Source organism: Protopterus annectens, chromosome 3.part1, assembly GCF_019279795.1.
Source record: "Protopterus annectens isolate FY-2018-M chromosome 3.part1, PAN1.0, whole genome shotgun sequence".
Lineage (NCBI taxonomy): Eukaryota > Metazoa > Chordata > Ceratodontiformes > Protopteridae > Protopterus > Protopterus annectens.
Window position 1 is genome coordinate 1,855,127,248 of NC_056732.1, and position 19,134 is coordinate 1,855,146,381.

Genomic DNA, 19,134 nt, shown 5'->3' on the forward strand with positions numbered 1-19,134 from the left:
TCTCAAGCCCATACGTATATATATATATATATATATATATATATATATATATATATATATATATATACACACACAACACACAGACACACACACATATTTACAGTGTAAGACAAGGTATGGTTGCAAAGGTGTACAATGTTTCCAGTTCTAATCAAAAGTTAACAACTGCTAGATCAGAGAGTAACCAATGACAAAATTCCTGGAGAAACCTGTACTGTTACCACCTTTGGATTACTCCGTTCTTTCCTTAATCTTTTCAGTAGCAAGAGTAAAAGATTATCAAAATGGTACTGTAGCTGTATTAAAATATAAAAAATATAGTCAGTGAAGAAGAAAACATTGTAGATTCTTTATTTGAAGTGATGAGCACTTTTGCCCTATAAGAGAGCTTCTTCAGATGTAATTTCAACCACACAGTTTCACTGTATTTACCCATCCTTTCATATAATAAAAATAAGTAAGTACAACAGGAAAAAGAATACCAAGAGGAGTGGGTCTGGTTCAGGGCAGTGGGACTGGTCAGGAGATGCAGTAATATTTAGCATAAAATAATGAATTGGTTGAAAAACAACAAGATCCTACTGGGGAACTGGAGGAATGAGCTGGCCAGTAGAGCTCATAGGTTAGTACTAGGCTAACTGCCCTTGTGAGCCTAGCCAATTATCCCTTGTGAGACTCAAACCCTGCACCTTGTGTTTATAAGGCAAACACCTTAACCATTAGGCCACCCTCCCAACCCAGGGAGCTCTGAAAGAGAGGCAGGTGACTGGTTAGTGGGTCTAAGTTATTGACCAATAATAGGTAGAAAAATAATTTCTCTGGCTGAAGGAGGGGGGTGTTCTACCTAGGGATAGTGTGACTGGATGAGAGTAAGCTTTGCAGCCTTGCATGGTTACCTAAATAAGGCAAGTATTACAGTCTGAGGGGAGCTTGCCTTTACAAATCTAGTCCTTGAGGTTTATGTAAAAAAAGAATGTTATTAGATTGTGTTCATAAGGACATTTTCTTATTGATAGCTCATTGTCTCAGAAGCAGATCATCTCAGTCCTCATAATAAGAAAAGCATTGTGTACATAACTAATTAAAAACAAAGCAATAACCTCTAGCCACATCGAAAGCTATATACTTGCGTTGTCTAAGGGGAGGTGAGCCAGTAGGGGCTGTGTACAATGCCACAGGGATATATCGGTCATGCTTTTGTCATTGGTGGCTTCTTCAGATCATGGCCAAGGAGAAATTAAAAAGACAGATGTGGAAGGAGCAATAAACATCCGTTAGAATAGGAGTGAAAGCATCAGAATGTGTATAGCAAGAGAATTTGGACAGGGAGCTAAACAGTAGTGGAGGGATAAATAAAGAAACTAATAGCAAAAAAAATTAAAAAAAAAAATAAAATAATAAAGAGCCGAGCCAGGTATGGTAGTGTGGTATTACTTAAAGCTGCTAGTTGAATGCAGAAGTCCAGGAGGTTTTCAAAAGAAAGAAACAGTGGAGGAAAAAGTGGGAGATAGGGAAAGACAGACCAGACTTTGAAGAAATACTGGTTGGCTAACAAAGTGGTTAAGGGAGCAGTTGCACTACCAAAGAACAAGGCATCAGAGACACATTAACATATTCTGGAAAGTGACTGAGCAGATGATACAAAGAAACTCCATCAGGTTACAAGGCAAAGACTAAAGGATAAAGAAGTTAGACACCCTTCATAAGGGATGCCAGCAACAATGAATGAAGAACATCACACAGAAGTTGTACTGCCCTAGACACTGCCTGTGATAAAAGAGGAAGGAGAGCCTACCTAGAAAAAATAAAGAACTTCAGGACTAAGGAAAATAAAGTCGGGGAAAGAGCCAGCTCAGATGAGGTCACTGCAGATATGATAGAGATGTTGGATGAGTTAGGGAAGAAATGTCTCCTGGGGGTACTCATAGTGGCATGATGAGAAAGGCATAGCCCAGATGACTGGGCAGTAAGCATTCTAGTGCCAATGTACAAGGACAAAGGGGACATCCACAACTGTGGCCAATATAGAGGTATCGAATTCCTATCACACGGCATGGAAATTCTGGTGAGAATGATTGATAAATGAATACTCAGAGTAATAGAAAGTTAGGTGGGAGATGAACAGTTTGTTTTCAGGTCAGGCTTCAGCACAGCCAACCAAATATTTGCAGTTTGACAGGTCTATTTTCAATCACTGAATGAGAAATCCATCGAATGTTTGTTCTTCGAACTTTGAACATTTGCTGAAGTGAACATTCAGTGTTTTCAATGAACAGAGGTTTGATGGATTTTTCATTTGATGACGGATCATTGACCCACTGTGACAGATAGCTGAGAAAATGCTAGACATGAGGAACAACTGGGCATTCCTAGACTTGACGAAAACACATGACAAGGTCCCAGGCCAGGAAACAAATTTGGGCAGTCCTGCAATGGTTCAAAGTCCTAAAACACTGGTAGAATTAGTGCAGGCTATGTACGAGGACCCAATGATTCAAGTAAGAATGGTGTTTGATCTCACAGAGGGTTTCCCAGTTGGAGTGGGTAAGCATCAGAGTTCCGCTCTGAGCTCATTGCTGTTCTGGCTGGTGATGATTATATTAGCACACAGGTAGGAGGGGACAGTTGAACAAAGTTGCTGTATGTAGATGATGTGGCATTACAGGCAGATTCTGAACAAGAACTCCAACAAAGGATAGCAGAATGGAAAACAAAACACTGAAGACACATGGGATAAAAATGATTACAAACAAGACAGTTGTCATGGCAGCAAATGGGAAAATCAGACGAAGCTAAAATTGAGATAGAAGGCAAAGTAGTGGAATAGGAGAACAGCTTCAATCATTTGGGAAAGGTAGTTTGAGAATAAAGTACCTCTCAGAGATCAATAAATGAAAATGTAAAATAAACACGAGAGGTAACACCACAAGCTGGAGCACAAGCACTTTAATAAACCAAAGAATAAAAACGTAAGCGCTTTCGCGTTCTGTGAATGAACGCTTCTTCAGACAATAACAAAAGCAACAGTTTAAATACATTAGTATGACCAATGGCAACACTCTAACAATCAACCCTGTTATGGCCTTGATACTGTGTGAATAAAGTACTCTCAAAACAACAAAGTAGCTCACTCATAAGCAATATAAAAAGTTGTATCTTACAAAAACAGGTAAAAACGTGTATTAAAAACATAACTAAATATACAGAACATATCAATGTACCAATGGTCTATCACGCAAAAATGGCTTTAATGAAATCCTGTCATTGAGGCCAGTCTCCTTATCAGCCTATAATCTGATGATCCACCTGACCTCAAGTTGTTCAGTGCAGTTCTTGAAATTTCCTAGCTCCAGTTTGTGGTGCTACCTCTCATGTTTGTTTTACATATCTGGGAGAGGTGTACAGGAGAAGGGAAGTCTGAATGGAGAGGTCAAAGCTAGAATGAGACAGGCTACAGCCAACTGGTCCAATGTGTGAATTGTAGTGTAGTGTATGACAGGAGAATGCCAAAGAAGTTGAAACGTAAGGTGTACAAAACCATGGTGCTACCAGTACTACTGTATGGTACAGAAACCTTGGCATTAATGCAAACAGTACTACTGTATGGTACAGAAACCTTGGCAGTAATGCAACCAGTGCTACTGTATGGTACAGAAACCTTGGCAGTAATGCAACCAGTACTGCTGTATGGTACAGAAACCTGGGCAGTAATGCAACCAGTACTGCTGTATGGTACAGAAACCTTGGCAGTAATGCAACCAGTACTGCTGTATGGTACAGAAACCTGGGCAGTAATGCAACCAGTACTGCTGTATGGTACAGAAACCTGGGCAGTAGTGTAAACAGTGCTACTGTATGGTACAGAAACCTGGGCAGTAATGCAACCAGTACTGCTGTATGGTGCAGAAACCTGGGCAGTAATGCAACCAGTACTACTGTATGGTACAGAAACCTGGGCAGTAATGCAACCAGTACCACTGTATGGTACAGAAACCTGGGCAGTAATGCAACCAGTACTATGGTACAGAAACCTGGGCAGTAATGCAACCAGTAATACTGTATGGTACAGAAACCTGGGCAGTAATGCAACCAGTACTGCTATATGGTACAGAAACCTGGGCAGTAATGCAACCAGTACTGCTGTATGGTACAGAAACCTGGGCAGTAATGCAACCAGTACTACTGTATGGTACAGAAACCTGGGCAGTAATACAACCAGTACTACTGTATGGTACAGAAACCTGGGCAGTAAAGGAAGAGCAGCTGAGGAAACTGGAGGAGATGGAGATGAAGTGCCTGAGACAGTGGTAGGATGCTGACTGTGGGACAGTTGAAGAAATGAGGACATCAGAGGATACACCAAAATAGCACCATTTCCAGAAAAGACCAAAGAGAACATACTACAGTGGTCCAACACATGTACAGGAAAGCAGAAGACAGTCTAGTGAAAAAGATTTCAAACAGACAAAAAGAAGGCAAGAGGATACGAAGACATCCAGCAAAAAGATGGATGGCTTGTTTGAGAGACGACCTGTGACAGGCATGATGTTTGAAGACTTTAGACAAGTCACATTAACTCGAGAAAGATGATAACAGTTGACACAACACCCCAGCACCATGTATGAAAATGGGGGAAAGGGGGTCGATGATGATGATGATGAAGATGAAGATGAAGTGTACCATACTAGTTTCCCAATTGCCAGTTTCATGTAGCACACTGTGCTAATTGTTTCTGAATGCCACCCAGAGTTTCATGTTCCACTCCTTATAGCACTGTGTTCCATGTCACAAACTGTGCTAATTTTTTCTGAATACCACCCAGAGTTTCATGTTCCATTCCTTATAGCACTGTGTTCCATGTCACAAACTGTACTAATTGTTTCTGAATGCCACCCAGAGTTTCATGTTCCGTTCCTTATAGCACTGTGTTCCGTGTCACAAACTGTGCTAATCGTTTCTGAATACCACCCAGAGTTTCATCTTCCATTCCTTGTAGCAGTGTGTTCCATGTAACCTACTGGGCTAATGGGTTTTAAATACCACACAGAATTTCATCTTCCATTCCTTGTAGCAGCATGTTCCACATAACCCACTGCACTAATGGGTCCTGAATATGACCCAAGAGTTTCCTCTTCCATTCCTTGTAGTAGTGTTATAACTGTTTTTGAAAGAAAAAAACAGTTTCATATTCCATTTCATCTGGCAGTGTGTTCTATGTAACATACTGTGCTAATGGTTTCTGACAACTGCCGGGAAGTTTCATATTCCCTTCCTTGTAGCAATGTGTTCCAGATAACCCAGTGTGCTAATGATTTCTGAATACCACCCACAGTCTTGTAGTCTACGCCTTGCGGCAGTGTGTTTCATGTAACACACTGTGCTAATTGTTTCTGAGTATCACCTGGATTTTAATATTCCATTCCTTGTTGCAGTGTGTTCCATGTAACACATTGTACTAATAGTTTCTGAACACCACCTGGAGTTTCATATTCCCCTCCTTGTAGCAGTGTGTTTCAAGTAACACACTGTGCTAATGGTTTTTGAATATCACCCAACAGTAACCATGTTTACAGAGTATGGTCATCACTTGTTGACCTAAGCCAAACTTTAAAGTGCCCCATTACTGACATTCTGTGCAGAGCACCTGCATTTACCTTTCTGGTGTTCTGGTTTGCTAGAAATTTTTAGGTTTATGGATGGTTTTGCTGACTGTAAGTAGTTGGGTGAACTGTATTTCAAAAGACTGAAATAAAAGTATGTGTCTTATACTATAAGGGTCTGGTAGCTTTATTGCTTTCTTGAAGACTGCCCACATTTTTCTGGCTTGAGTAATTGGATGTACATAACATGTTTGATTTCCTACGGGACTGAAAATATGCTTAGAAGTATCGTTTTACTGATGTATTTAGTGCCTGCATTTTTGAATAGCAATTATAAGCTTTCTGTAACAAAACTAATTATTTCCCTACCACACTTCTTCTCATAAGGGGGATTAGGTACTCAGAGTAGACTCTCTCTGGTTCCAGGGGCTAGTAATAATCACCAGTGTAGTGTCCCCCTCCACCCCCCCCCCCAATTCTACACAGTTTGGAATGTCATAAACCATAAACATCGATTCTGTGATTGATAATTGGTTGTGGGCAGTTTGTATTATTAATCAACAATCTGCATCGGTTCATAGGTGGTTACTAAGTGTGAGGTCTAGAAGACCATTGAGGAGCCCTGGCCAATTTCACATGCTCCCAGAGCACAGTCTGGCCAATTGGCTTGGTTATGGTCACAAAGTAGGCAGATGAAGGCTAAGGGAATCAAACTCTGCACCACATGTAAAGCCAGAACTCTAACCACTACATTATCTCAGCTCATTAACAGCTCAGTGCCTTAATCCTCTGTGCTAACTGCCAGACTAGTTATTTATTTATTTGCATTTGTTTATTTATTTATTATTTATTTATTTGCAGTGTGTTGCCAGGATGGTCCATTGGGTCACTAGGAGCCCGTTTTCAATGGAGTCCTGGGGAGAAAAGCTCCAGTGAAATGAACAAAACAAATAGAAGTTAATTACTTAGCAAGTTATAACAATGGATAGTACAGTAATACAAGTAATAAATGGCACTAGTAAACTACAAAAGCAGGCATTCTTTAAGAACAAAATAAAAGTGTTAAACAATTGCATTTAGGTACAAAATCTATTGATTGCAATAGATGCTTATTAAAGTCTTATACAATCCTATATATATATATATATATATATATATATATATATATATATATATATATAGATATATACAAGTGTGTTGATTACAATAGATGCTTATCAGAGTTAAGGAGTCATAGTAGGAAGTTTGCCGGTTTACTGAATTTTGGGGAGTAGCTTGAGTTGGGGGACTTTATGCAGGATGGGAACAGAAGCATTCCCATTGGGAAGTTAAATAGGAGTGGAGTAAGGTTTTGAAGGAAGAGAGGTTGCTAGTGGTACGGATTAGTGGAGGGAGAGAATTACACAGGCGAGCTTGGGAGAAGGACAGAAGATGATTACCTGGTGGACGGGAGGGTTTGTGTAGTTCAGTAAGATTTTGTGAGTTAGATCTTAGAGATCTGTTGGGCTGGTGCATTTTAAAAGTGGTGGCAAGGGAGGGGTTAAAGATCAATTTGTGGGCTTGGGTGAGTTGGATATAAGTGAGGTAGTTGCGTAGTTCTAGCTAATTTAGTTTGTGAAGGGCAGTGCAGTGGTGTGTGAAGGATCTGTGTCCAGTTGCAAACTTTGACATTTTATTGTAGCAGAAGGATAGTTTAACTTTGAGGGATGATTGTAGGTTAGTAAGGAGTGGGGCTCCATATAGAAGGGATGGGATAAGGCATGTTGTAGAGAGTGTTAGTTTGGTGGGGGAAGAGATATACCGATTATGGCGATAGAGCATGCCAGGTTTCTTATGTGTTATCTTAATATTTGCTTGTAAGTGTATGTCAAACGTGAGTTGGTCATTGATTAGGACATCTAGTAGTTTTGCTTTAGATACTATTTCGAGAGGTGTGTTATTCTGGCTGGTGATAATAAAAATGTTTTTGTCAAGGATGGTGTTTTTTGAAGGGGTAAACAACATAAGTTTAATTTCTGTGGCATTCAGTGCTAAGTGGTTGTCTTGCATCCATTGTTCAGTTAAGGAGAAGGCATTTTGGATTAGTTTTGTTAGAATGGGGATGGAGGTGGCAGAACAGATTATGGTGGAGTTGTCAGCATATTGGATGAGGTGAGTGTTAGGGATGGTCTGGTAGAAGTCGTTTATGAAAATGTTGAATAGTAGGGGTCCAAGAATAGAACCCTGGGGTACTCCTGTGGGAGTATTGAGGAATGGAGAGGTAGCTTTTTTTCCATCTGACTGCTTGTTGCCTATTTGATAGATAACTGGTAAACCATTTGATAGTGGTGGGGGAAAGGTTCAGGTTAGACAGTCTGATGAGGAGAAGGTTGTGAGAGATGGTGTCAAAGGCCTTTGATAGGTCTAATAAGAGGGTGGACACAATAAGGCCGGAGTCACTTGTTTTGTTAACAGTTTTAAGGAAGATAAGGAGAGCGGTGATGGTGCTGTGTCCAGGCCTGAATCCATGCTGTGTGGGAGTTAGGAGTTGATTGTTTATGAGATAGGGTAACAGTTGTAGGTGGGTGCATCTTTCTAGCAGTTTGGAAATGGGGGATAGGATGGCAATTGGTTGAAAATTTGGGATGTTATTGTTGCTCCCACCTTTGTGAAGTGGAATAATAAAGGCCTTTTTCCAGGGTTGAGGTACCTGACCTTCTGTAATTGACCGGTTTATTAGGATACATATGGGATAGGCTATGGCCTCTGTGGATATTTGTAAGAAGTAAGAGGGAATTTAGTCTGGGGCATTCAAACCTGGTTTACCGGGAAATTCCAACAGGCCACAGGTCCTTTTTCAGCAGAGGCCCAGGGAGAAAAGCTCCACAGAACAATAAATGAGCAGCAGAGTGCATGAAGAACAATTGAATATACATGCAGTAGCAAATAATACATACTGCAGCAAACATTAACTATACATACAATATGAAACATAGTAATGAACAGATATACCAATATCTAGCTAGAGGATAGGAATAAAGGTAGGATGTATATACAGATAGTAGTAAGCTCAAACGGATATGGTTCTAAACTCGTATACCTAAAACTTATATACAAATATTGCACTAAACTCAAACAGATATAAAGCAGATGCTCCACACAAAGGTGGAACAAGCTAGAAGGGCTAATGGGATGGAAGGGGAAGAGAGAGGACTAAGACAGGAGACAGAGTGAGTAGTACACGTGGTAGTGAGAGGAAGCTAGGTGTAAGTCATTTGGATATGTATTTGGAGTTGAGATGAAGTAAGGTAGTTAAGCATGTTATAACAGGTCTGAGAGATTGAGTGAGGAGGGAAGGGTAGGGTAAAAGGTGAGCCAGAGCCTGCAGAGGAAGGTATGCAGTGATCAGACAGTGGGAGGTTAGCATAATGGTTAAGGTGTTTACCTTACAAACACAAGGTGCAGGGTTTGATTCTCACAGGGGGTAATTGGCTAGGCTTAAAATAGCCCGCAACGGTAGTTAGCCTAGTACTAACCTATGAGGCAGGGTGGCTAGGGGGGACGTAAAAAGGAAGGTTACTAGTTGGTATTGGTGCATGGGCATAACCAGAGACTTTTAAGTGAGTTTTTAGTGCAGTCCTGAAGTGATTGCAAGAAGGTAGTGTGGTTATGGGGGGGGGGGTATGACACAGGAGAATAGTGCTTCTCCCACTGAGCATTTGGGTTTGGTCACTAGAAGTAGATTTTTACTGCTGGAGCGTAGTGGTCTAGTGGAGCAGTAGGGCTGGAGAAGGTTTTGAAGGGATGGGACTTTAAGAGGATGGTTTACTAACTCGTGGGCAAGAGAGAGTTGATTCTAGTGAAGAAGTTGAGGGAGTTCAAGCCAGTCAAGTTCTCTAAGTGAGACGCAGTGGTGGCTGCAATAAGATGCACCGGTGGCAAACTTAGCAATTTTATTGTAGCAAGCCTCGCACTTGTTTAGGTCTGTTTGTCTATGGTAGGTAAGTATAGGAGAGGTGTAGAGTAAAGTGGAGATTAGGTGGGAATTGGCAGCAGAAATTCTGGCTGTCTTGGCGAGGAATTCTTTGTTTCTGTACAATGCCCCTAGTTTTTTGTGAACCTTTTTTTATGGTAAGAGAAATGTGAGTGTCAAATCTGAGATTATTATCAATCTCAACACCAAGTAGTTTGGTGTGTTCTGTTGGGAGATGATGGTATTGTCTTTGGCTAGAATATTAAAGTGGGGATAATTGGGCTAGATTTAGTGGGTTGGAAGATAAGGAGTTTAGTCTTGCTCGGGTTGAGTAATAACTGGGCATTAGATAGCCAGTTTTCTACAGATGTAAAGGCTTCCTGTGTGATCTTGTGAAGTTCAGGTATAGTTGGGGCTGAGCAGATGAGGGTGGAGTCATCTGCATACTGTATAAGAGAAGCATGCTTGGTGGCTGTGAACAGATCTTTGATGAAGAGTGAGAACAGTAGGGCACCAAGGATGGAGCCTTGGGGAACACTTGAGTGTCACAGGAAGTTGAGGAGATAGGTCGTTATGCCAGACAACTGATTATTGGCGGCCAGTTAGATAGCTGTGAAACCAATCAGTAGCTGATTGGGAAAATGATAGGTTAGTGAGAATAGAGATTAGTAGTTTGTGTGAGACCATGCCAAATGCCTTGGATAGATCCAGAAATATAGCAGAAGAGAATAGGCCATTATTTTTATGATGAAAGATAGCATTAGTAAAAGAGAGCAAGGCAGTAGTTGTGCTGTGGTATGGCCTGAAGCCATGCTGGGTGCTGGAGAGGAGGTTATTAGCTAAGAGGTAGTCTAAGACTTGAGAATGGATGCATTTCTCAAGTATCTTGGAAAGTGGAGAAAGGATGGCTATGGGGTGGTAATTGGAAAGTTCAGTGGAGGACCCACCTTTATGGAGGGGAATGATGTGGGATATTTTCCACAGTGTGGGGGCATAGCTTTCTGATAAGGACTGATTAATTAAGATAGAGACTGGATAAGCTCAGGCTTCTGCTGCTGTTTTTAGGTATTCAGAGGGGAGATTGTCAGCTGCAAGTTTTATAGGCTTAAGTTTCAATAGAAGTTTTTTATATAGGAGGTAGGTACTGACGAAAAAGAAAAAAATGTGGGCAGATTATTTGGTTTTGATGTAGGAGGGTGGGTAGAGGGTTGTGTTGTTTAGTCAAAGACAGAATGGTTTCAGTAAAGTGTTTATTGAATGAGTCAGCAATACTACTGGCGGAAGGGGCAGCTAGTAGATGAAGTTAATAGGCATTCAGTCCAGAAGACCACTAAGTAGCCCAGCTCAGGTTCTCACCTGGCTCAGAGTATTGTCTGCTTAATTGACTTGCTCAGAGTCATTCAGTAGACAAATAGAGGCTGCTGGAATTAAAATCAAGGCTATAGGAAGCATCTTTTTAAAAGCTCATAGCCTCAATCCTTTATGTTCACTGACAAACTGAGATCTTGAATGTCTTGAGTGTCTGCTTGTAGTTATTCATCTTCCTTTCTTACAAGATTTTCACAACCATGGAAATGCCAGACCAAAGTGAGAGGCTTATGCAGAGGAACATTACAGGGACAGGAAATGAGACTTTAGGAGGCCCTAAATTAGTCATTTATAAGTTTATAGTTCATAGGGTTAATACTGCGGTGGTGGAATACTGTGGGGGTGGTGCTGCGGTAGTGTTGTCGCCTCACAGTTAGACGTTGCTCGTTCGATTCTCAGTTAGAGCGTCTTCTGTGTGGTGACATGCATGAATGGGCATTCCTTCATTGAAGGTTGTGCGTTAGGCCCGGCAAGCCAGCACGTCAAAATCTACTGCCAATCATTAGCGGACTGGAGTTCCGCTGTGGCGACCCCTAACCGGGAAAAGCCGAAAGAAACAAACAAACAAACAGTAGTTCATAGGGTCATACTTCATTACTAGGCTAGCTGCTCTTGTGGAACATTTTAAACCTAGCCAATTTCCCTTTCAGAGATGAGAATCAAACCCTGCACCTTGTGCCTGTGAAATAAACACCCTAACATTCTACCAGTCCCCACAAACAAAGAGATATAATCCCTCTGAGTGTTTTTGGGTCTGCTGTTGAACCTCTTCCCATAAGGTTGTGCCTGTTGCACTGTTCGTAAAGGAATTCAGGAGACATCTTCACGAGGTGCCAAACCACATCACTTGTGTTGCCTCAGCTTGGAGGAGCAGAGTCTTTGCTTTAGGGTCTTCCTGGATTACTGATGTTCTCAGTCTGTAATGGATAGTATCTCCATCTATGCTATGAGAGTAGCTTATTTCTATCGCTTATATCATTCAGTTCATATACCAAACTGCTGAGCATAGACAAGGATGGGGACACAGACGACCAGTACACTGAGACCCTTGTCCTTTTACTCCATTATTTCACCATCATGACCACAGTTTAGTAAATGTCTGCATTTATGCCACTGCTTTACCTATACAATAGTCAATCACTTATGGACAGTGTTGCAATTCACTTAAATTTGTCCACCTTAGGTAGCTACTTCTACCTGTCCTGCAGAGAGAAAACCACTCTTCAAGGAGCTTTACCATGACTTCTGATTTGAGGTGCTGATTTTTATCCCAGCAGCTTCACACTCAGCAGTGAATAGCTCCAGTGCATAATGGAGATCACAATTACTTGAGGCTAAGAGAAAAGCTGCAGTTCTCACATACACAAACTGAATGCTGTCCAGACCTTGTCTGCACTTTAAAACATCCTATCCCTGAAAATTAAAAACAGGAGTGCAAGTGGAGATGTGACATACCTTTGGCAGAGTCCTGTTCCCACCTTCAGTGCATTCAACTTTCTCATCTGTGTTGAGAATGCAGACAGAACACTTTACTCAAGTACAAAAAGTAAATGGCACACTGTGGTGACCCTGGGACATCATATTGTTATAGCACTTCCCACGAGGTGATTCAGGATACATGATCATATACCTTCCTTCTGGTCCACACCATGAATGTAAGCAGTTTTGGCAAACTCCCTTGAACTCACCCACAACTTTTTTTCTTAATCTGTGTGTTAACGAAATCAGCCCACTGTACAGTGTGTCCGTTCTCTGAGGTAATTTGGAGGCTGTGTGTGATTAAAAGACTTCTCATCCCACTGTGCAATGTGTCCCTTCTCAGAGGTAATTTGGAGACAGTGTGCGATTAAACAACTTGCTCATCCCGCTGTACAATGTGTCTCTTCTCAAACGTGATGTGGAGGCAGTGTGTGATTAAATGACTTGCTCATCCCACTGTACAACGTGTCCCTTCTCAGAGGTAATTTGGAGGCAGTGTGTGAGTAAACGACTTGGTCATTGCTGCACAATAGCCAAGCAAAGGTTTTAGACTATAGGAAGCAGGTCATTAAAAACGCAGAGATATAATGCTTTGCACTTATTACCAGCAACCCTCTCATCCAGGGCCACAAAGTACAAATAGACAAACTAACAATCTGTTCCACGATCCACTCATGGGATTGTGACCTTACGATCCACTCATGGGATTGCGACCTTACGATCCACTCATGGGATTGTGACCTTACGATCCACTCATGGGATTGCGACCTTACGATCCACTCATGGGATTGTGACCTTACGATCCACTCATGGGATTGCGACCTTACGATCCACTCATGGGATTGTGACCTTACGATCCACTCATGGGATTGTGACCTTACGATCCACTCATGGGATTGTGACCTTACGATCCACTCATGGGATTGCGACCCTAAAGATCATGTGCAAACTGACAAAATCGAACCAGCTCGAGTAGCTTATCTGTTCTAAAAATTGATTCAGTAGTTGCTTACCTTGACTGTTTTCTGTCATTTAAGTTTGCATTCTTACTTTTTTTTTGAAGGAAGATCTTTTCCAGAAATGGCCTCCATAGCCGTAACATGCTCTGCATTCATTGATTACTTTGCAGGAAGTTCTGCTTCCTTGCTGACATACTGATATATCAGAGTCAGCAGAGTCTGTTACCTAGTCAGCATTAGGAAGAAAAGAATAGAGAGAGAGGATTTTCAGTCTGAGGAGTTTTACTGGAAGTTTTTGTTTAATTTTCAGTTTTAAGGTTAGTTCATGTTGTCATCCAGTCTCCAAACCCCCCATGCATTCTGTGATCCTTTTATGAGAAAGTTACTTCTATTTCAGTGTCACAGATGCACATTGTGTGCAGCACAAAATCCATAACTCTTATTTTTTTCTGATTTTGCTTGATGTCATTGAGTCCAACTTTTTATCTATCAAAGTGTTTTGTAAAACATTCCTGATTTTGCCTCACATTTTACCCTGACCTTCACTTGTAAAACTATTTTGTAGTAAACTCTGACGAATGTAGTCAGACACTGAAGCTAGATGTTGAGTTTTCATACTTTATACTTCATTTTACCCAGAAAATGCATGCTAATGTAAAACCTGTTCTGTTAAATAACAGATATACTTCACTCAGCCTGTGTCAGCATTAACATGATCTTTATTTACTTGCGCAAAATCAGAGGAAAGAGGCCAAGCCTACTAATGGAGGAAGTGCAGGAAAGATCCACTTGGCAATATCAAAGTGTCAAGCGTGATGTTGCAGGGAAGGGAAGTACTGCCCCTGTAAGTTTGTAGAGAGTCAAAGTGTGTGGGCAGGAAAGAGTAAAATGAAACAGCAGAATATCCAGTAAACTGGATTTGCAGAGCAGGAAGCTGCCCTGTCATCCCAGAAGAAAGAGAATGACAGCAGATATGTGCAAAACTGGCTGCACATGATCCCTAACATTGTGCAGAGATTTATGAAGTCTTGCCATTTGTATAGCTACTTTTTATAGTAAACTTTCTTATGTATTTATTTATGTATTCATTGGTTAATTAAGTAGATTTCTGGTCTAACCCTTTCCAGCCATGACCCAAGACAAAGGCATACTTAAAGACATGCAGGTGGGCTGGATGAATGACCCTTTTCAGTTAAAACACAGGTCAAAAACACTTGAAAATGGAAATCAAAGTCTAAACTCTGTGGCTCTGTAGCTCAGGGGTTAGAGCACTAGTCTAGTAAACCACCGGTCATGAATTCAAATCTCATCAGATCCTGTGTTTCTGTTTTTCTTTGATTGGGAGGGTGGCCTAATGGTTAAGGTAGTTGCCTTATAAACACAAGGTACAGGCTTTGAATCTCACATGGGATATTTGGCTAGGCTTAAAATAGCTCACTAGGGCAGTGAGCCGAGTACTGATCTATGAACCTAAACTAACTGTGTTTGAAGTAGTGAATATAACCAAAATAAAAGAACTGGAAGTAGGATCTTTAGAAAAGGGTGGGAGCAAATTACATAGAAAAAAATGGAAATTTTGGCAAGAATAAATGCAGAAAAATGTTTTGGAGGAGGAGGAATGAGGTTTCAGGGAAGTCATGAACTGACCAGCTTATGTAATGTTGGCTTGAGTATATTGTATAGCAGACTATATGTGATGGGTAATGTTTGTAACTGTGAACATTTTAATATGGTTTGTTTTATATAAATGTAAGTTTGTCTGTGTCACTAGTGATTAATTCAGCAAAGGTGTTTTAACATTGCTCTGTACCGTAATTCATTGCAGAAGATTAAGGCTGTAAGTTGCTAAGCGGCTTCATCTTATTGCCGTAGGTTTGAGTTCCTCCCTCTCCATGTGCGTGTTTGTCTCCCAGTAAGATACTGAACCAGGCAGTACTCGTCAATCACCTGTGAAGAGCAGCATTTCATCCCAGCGGGTTTACCTGGTAAATAAATGAATAACAAAAACTGAATTGTAACCATATACATTCATTTATCATTTGCACATTTTGTTGAGTCATATTTTAGGTGTTAAGACTTGTTGTCTGCACTGTTGGTTGAATTGTGTTGTAATCAAGTGATAGCTTGTCAGCTATGGCTCAGCTTGCAGTATTTCAGTTTGTTCACAGTTGTCCGTGTGTCGACTTTTATGTAAGAGGATGGGGAGATGTGAAATCACAGTGTTTATTTTTATGATGTGTTTCTTATTGGGTGGCATTGCCAGTGTATTTGTTAATTTATTGTAGTGGTTCTTACAGTGCTTTTAGAGTTTATTTTTTTGTTAGTATTTGATGGCTAACAATAATCTCATAAGGAAATAGTAGGTTTTCGTTTGCCTTCGGGTTTGTTTCAGAGGTAATTTTTGATATGGTTTTCAATCAGTTTGTTGCAATAAGTTGTGCTCTGACTACAGTTTCAGTTGATTAAGGCTTACATTGTTATTATTATATATGTGTAGTTTCTCAGATGGTTTGTGACAAATTAAGTAATTGTTTTTGTCAATTTTGTGATGTTATACGTGGAAGCATAGGTCTACACATTCAGCACATGCAATGCTCACAAGGCTGCTGATGGTTAGTATACAGTAGAGCACAACCCCCTCACAAGGCTGCTGATGGTTAGTAGACAGTAGGGCACCCTCCTCACAAGGCTGCTTATGGTTAGTAGACAGTTGGGCACCCCCTCACAAGGCTACTTATGGTTAGTAGACAGTAGGGCACACCCCCCTCACAAGGCTGCAGATGGTTAGTAGACAGTAGGCACACACACCCTCAAAAGGCTGCTGATGGTTAGTAGACAGTAGGGCATACCCCCCTCACAAGACTGCTGATGGTTAGTAGGCAGTAGGGCACCCTCCTAACAAGGCTGCTTATGGTTAGTAGACAGTAGGGCACCCACCTCACAAGGCTGCTGATGGTTAGTAGACAGTAGGCACACACCCCCTCACAAGGCTGCTGATGGTTAGTAGACAGTAGGGCACCCCCCTCACAAGGCTGCTGATGGTTAGTAGGCAGTAGGGCACCCTCCAAACAAGGCTGCTTATGGTTAGTAGACAGTAGGGCACCCCCTCACAAGGCTGCTGATGGTTAGTAGACAGTAAGGCACACCCCCCTCACAAGGCTGCTGATGGTTAGTAGACAGTAGACACACACACCCTCACAAGGCTGCTGATGGTAAGTAGACAGTAGGGCACACCCCCCTCACAAGGATGCTTATGGTTAGTAGACAGTAGGCACACACACCATCACAAGGCTGCTGATGATTAGTAGACAGTAGGGCACACCCCCCCCCCTCACAAGGCTGCTGATGGTTAGTAGATATTAGGGCACACTCCCCTCACAAGGCTGCTGATGGTTAGTAGACAGTAGGGCACACCCCCTCACAAAGCTACTGATGGTTAGTAGACAGTAGGGCACATCCCCCTCACAAAGCTGCTGATGGTTAGTAGACAGTAGGGCACACACCCACCTCAACAGGCTGCTGATGGTTAGTAGACAGGAGGGCACACCCCATTAACAAGGCTGATGAAGGTTAGTAGACAGTAGGGCACACCCCCCGCATAAGGCTGCTGATGGTTAGTAGACTGTAGGACACACCCCCCCTCACAAAGGTGCTGATGGTTAGTGTACAGTAGGGCACACCCCCCCACAAGGCTGCTGATGGGTAGTAGACAGTAGGGCACACCCCCTCACAGGGGTGCTGATGGCTATTAGACAGTAGGGCACACCTCCCTCACAAGGCTGCTGATGTTTAGTAGACAATAGGGCACACTCCCCTCACAGGGGTGCTGATGGTTAGTGCACAGTACGGCACACACCTCACAGGGGTACTGATGGTTAGTAGACAGTAGGACACCCCCCTCTCACATGGGTGCTTATGGTTAGTAGTAGGACACACACCTTCATAAGGCTGCTGATAGTTAGTAGTCAGTAGGGCACACCTCCCTCACAGGGGTGCGGATGGTTAGTAGACAATAAGGCACACCCCCTCACAGGGGTGCTGATGGTTATTAGACAGTAGGACACCCCCCATAAGGCTGCTGATGGTTAGTAGACAGTAGGGCACATCCCCCTCACAGAGGTGCTGATTGTTAGTAGACAGTAGGGCACACCCCTTCACAGGGTTGCTGATGGTTAGTAGACAGTAGGGCAGACCCCACACAAGGCTACTCATGATTAGTAGACAGTAGGGTACACCCCCCTCACAAGGCTGCTGATGGTTAGTATATAGTAGGGCACACCCCCTCACAAGGCTGCTGATGGTTAGTAGGCAGTAGGGCACCTCCCCCTCATGAGGCTGCTGATAGTTAGTAGACAGTAGGACACACCTCCTCACAAGGCTGCTGATGGTTAGTAAACAGTAGCGTACACCCCATCACAAGGCTGCAGATGGTTAGTAGACAGTAGGGCACACTGCCATCAGAAGGCTGCTGATGGTTAGTAGACAGTAAGACACATCCCCATCACAAGGCTGCTGATGTTTAGTAAACAGTAGGGCATACCCCACCTCACAAGCCTGCTGATGGTTAGTTGACAATAGGGCATACCCCCTCACAGGGGTGCTTATGGTTAATATACAGTAAGGCACACCCTCTCACAAGGCTGCTGATGGTTAGCAGACAGTAGGGTACACCCCCTCACAAGGCTGCAGATGGTTAGTAGACAGTAGGGCACACCCCCTCACAAGGCTGCTGATGGTTAGGCGACAGTAGAGTACACCCCATCACAAGGCTGTAGATGGTTAGTAGACAGTAGGGAACACTCCCCTCACAAGGCTGCTAATGGTTAGTAGACAGTAGGGCACACCCCCCTCACAAGGCTGCTGATGGTTAGTAGACAGTAAGGCACATCCCCCTCACAAGGCTGCTGATGGTTAGTAGACAGTAGGGCATACCCCACTTCACAAGCCTGCTGATGGTTAGTAGACAATAGGGCACACCCCTTCACAGGGGTGCTGATGGTTAATATACTGAAAGGCACACCCTCTCACAAGGCTGCTGATGGTTAGCAGACAGTAGCGTACACCCCATCACAAGGCTGCAGATGGTTAGTAGACAGTAGGGCACACCCCTCACAAGGCTGCTGATGGTTAGTCGACAGCAGAGTACACCCCAACACAAGGCTGCTGATGGTTAGTAGACAGTAGGGCACACCCCCCTCACAAGGCTGCTGATGGATAGTAGGCAGTAGGGCACCCCCCCCCCTCACAAGGCTGCTGATGCTTAGTAGGCAGTAGGGCACCCTCCCTCACAAGGCTGTTGATGGTTAGTAGACTGTAGTGTACACCCCCCTCTCAAGGCTGCTGATGATTAGTAGACAGTAGGGCACACCCCCTCACAAGGCTGCTGATGTCTAGTAGACAGTAGGACACACCCCTCCTCACAAGGCTGCTGATGGTTAGTAGACAGTAGGGCACAGACCCTCACCGGGGTGCTGATGGTTAGCAGACAGGGCACACCCCCTCACAGGGGGTGCTAATGGTTAGTAGACAGTAGGGCATACCCCCCTCACAGGGGTGCTGATGGTTAGTGGACAGTAGGGCACACCCCCCCTTAAAAGGCTGCTGATGGTTAGTAGACAGTAGGGCACACCCCCCTACAAGGCTGCTGATGGTTAGTAGACAGTAAGGCACACCCCCTTCACAGGGGCGCTAATGGTTAGCAGACAGTAGGGCACAGCCTCTCACAAGGCTGATGATGGTTAGTCGACAGTAGGGCACACTCCCCTCATAGGGTTAC

General features: G+C 42.8%; 1 protein-coding gene across 3 annotated transcripts in view; it reads left to right on the top strand.

Moving 5' to 3' along the window:
• The window catches only part of LOC122798765 (zinc finger protein 93-like), a 276,097-nt gene that overhangs the window by 51,905 nt on the left and 205,058 nt on the right, over positions 1–19,134 (top strand). For 2 of the 3 annotated variants that reach the window (XM_044067876.1, XM_044067874.1), the window contains one exon: positions 15,231–15,343. The exons of the other annotated variant lie outside the window; for it this stretch is intronic. The gene's annotated coding sequence lies outside the window, so the exon portion shown is untranslated. The remainder of the gene's footprint in view (positions 1–15,230; positions 15,344–19,134) is intronic. 3 annotated transcript variants of the gene reach the window in all.